Genomic DNA, 2,765 nt, shown 5'->3' with positions numbered 1-2,765 from the left:
TGAGTAGTGTGAAGAGATGTGGAATTTTAAAGGAGACGTGGTCTTGTACCTAAAGTCAACCAATTCTGAAAGGACAAGGAGCCGTGAACAGCTGTCTCGTCTCATCCTGATCGGCAGAAGTCATCTCACGAAACACAGAGGAGTCTGAGACCGTGATCTCCCTACTGGCCGCTGGTGGCCGAACTGTTCAGTGTTCGCACTACTGACCCGGATGCCCGGGTCCCAGACCCACACGGTATTATTTAAAGCCGCATTTCTGATTCTCAACAGCTGAGCAATGTTTCTCTGCTAGTCAGCAGAGGTGCGATTCCCACAATTATATATTCACCGTGAATCGGAGGCCTAGANGCTTGTCTCAGCAGGCAGTAACTTGGCTTGCGTAACACATGACCCAGCTATCTTTAGTCGCAGTTCTAGGTTCATTCTCAGAGTCTGCTCTTAACTCTCCCCGGCACGATTGCAATTGGTCGTTTACGCGTGTGACACTGCCAAATTCCGTCCTTTGATGTATCTTACGGAGTGTTTTTATGCAGTATGCAGTGCACAGTAGTAGAGATAGGTAGGTCGACACAGTCATTGGCCGTTACGTACCGTGGTTGAGTCCAGTGATGTTATTTGTCCCTGCGACCGCAAGCCGCAGTTTTGCTCACAAAATTTCCAGTTCACTGCCCTCGTTGACCAACAGGCTACTCCAGCAAATGAATAACATAAGAGCCTCGTTCTTTTACGGCTTTAGACTATTACTTTCTGCCAATAGGAAAGCCATCCTTTGGCGCATGGTCAAGATTCCCTCTGTTAATAGTCATCTTAAATGCGCATGAAAGGGCGGATAATGAAGCAAGGGGCTAGTCAGCAGTGAATTTGCATGGATGAGACACACAAACAACTACGTTGTGCTTGAAAGCAAGCTAACCACGCCGTAGGCATAGATAGGTAGCTACGGCACATATGGACCCTTTAACCTCGAAATGTGTTTCGTGATTCTTAACATTCCTGTCGATTAGAATGACGGATGTGACAAAATCTACACTGCCCCTCAAACTAGCTCGAATTTGGTTGGAAAAGAAATTTAAAATAATGGTGTATTTATAGACGTAACTCACTACTCATAAGGTTGCTGAAAACTCATCGATACCTGGAATATCGTAGCAATCAAAACTTGAGGCGGCCTGGTGCAGCACATTCAGTTGCTTAGAGAAACATCGTAAACGAGAGATTCAGCTGGGCTCCAGGTGAGTCTCTCTCGTAAAAAAAACAATTTCATGTGGAAATGAATGTATTACCTGGCTGGAAAACGCGAACTTGTGAATAAGTCCCCAAACTATGTTTTGCTTAGTAACAGTAGCAAGTGGAGTGTTATCGCTCATTCAGATCGCTAGGATTCTTTGGTCAACTCTATGACCAGAATCCGCAATCTGAGTGTAGTCTTGCCCATTTTCCTTATACATATGTATACTCCGTCGTTCTGATTATCTAAAGGAAAATGAACGTCTAGTCCATTTTCGAGGTTATTCCACAGGGTATCCATTATTCCGTCCTTTAATCATATGGCTCAGTTGTTTAGATATTTACAAAAGTTATCCAAACTGAATACGAAACTTGTAAAATTGTGAGTAGTGTGAATAGAGTCTGGAATTTTAAAGGGGACTTGGTTTTGTACCTAAAGTCAACCAATTCTGAAAGGACGGGAAGCCGTGAACAGCTGTCTCGTCTCATCCTGATCGGCAGAAGTCATCTCACGAAACGCAGAGGAGTCTGAGACCGTGATCTCCCTACTGGCCGCTGGTGGCCGAACTGTTCAGTGTTCGCACTACTGGCCCGGACGTCCCGGGTCCTAGACCCACACGGTTTTCTGTATAGCGGCACTTCTGATTCTCAACAGCTGAACAACGTTTCTCTGCTAGTCAGCAGAGGTTCGATTCCCACTAAGAAAACATACTATTTTTATCCACAATTATATTTAGACTAAGTTCACCGTGAATCGGAGGCCTAGATAATGATACAGTAATTTGTTGAACTGCACCAACTAGCTTGCACTGAGGCGATCGCAGATCGAACTTGAGCAGTATTCGGACCAAACAGCTACACTCACTCTAAAAGCAAAACTAATCCAACTCAGACCATTCGATCGATTTGATTTTGACTGTCTTTTCTTCCCTTCCATCGTCGTCTTGTAGCAAAACGAAGCAGCGTTACGGGCCAAGGAAAACGAGTTGCGTCAGGTAGGTATTCCAAAGCATACTTGATGATAAACACGTTTTGTCGTTCGTTCGTTTGTTCCCTTGTTGGTTACACGGGAACACGTCTGACCGAGATCCGCCAGTTTCCACATTCACTTAATTGTTCACGTGGGAAGGACACTGAAATGTTTCAGTCATTTTGAAGACCGAAGTGCTGATATTGTTGCTCCCGGTGCCCGTACGATATGAGTTTCATTCCTTGTATTGAATTTCAGGTGGATGTTATTTTTATCGACTTGAGATCACCCTGTAAATTCCCATACAGTCAATTTCGTAAACTCTCTCCAGTATGTCAAAACAGCGAGTCACCAAACTGAATCCCAGAAATTACACTCCAAAGTGGAGCGAATTTCTCCGGGACGGACAGTTTGCAGATTTGTGACTTGCAATTCTCAGAATCACAGGTACCTGGTGTTGCAATCCTGTCCGTGTTCGAATGCTCGAAGTCGTAACCAGTCGTAATCCGGTCAGATACACAACGCACGTGACCGCTGTCCGAGCAGAAACACCGCACATAGAGACGGG

Source organism: Opisthorchis viverrini (assembly GCF_000715545.1).
Source record: "Opisthorchis viverrini unplaced genomic scaffold opera_v5_130, whole genome shotgun sequence".
NCBI lineage: Eukaryota > Metazoa > Platyhelminthes > Trematoda > Opisthorchiida > Opisthorchiidae > Opisthorchis > Opisthorchis viverrini.
The sequence above is the reverse complement of the archived record's forward strand: the minus strand, read 5'-3'. Positions refer to the sequence as shown.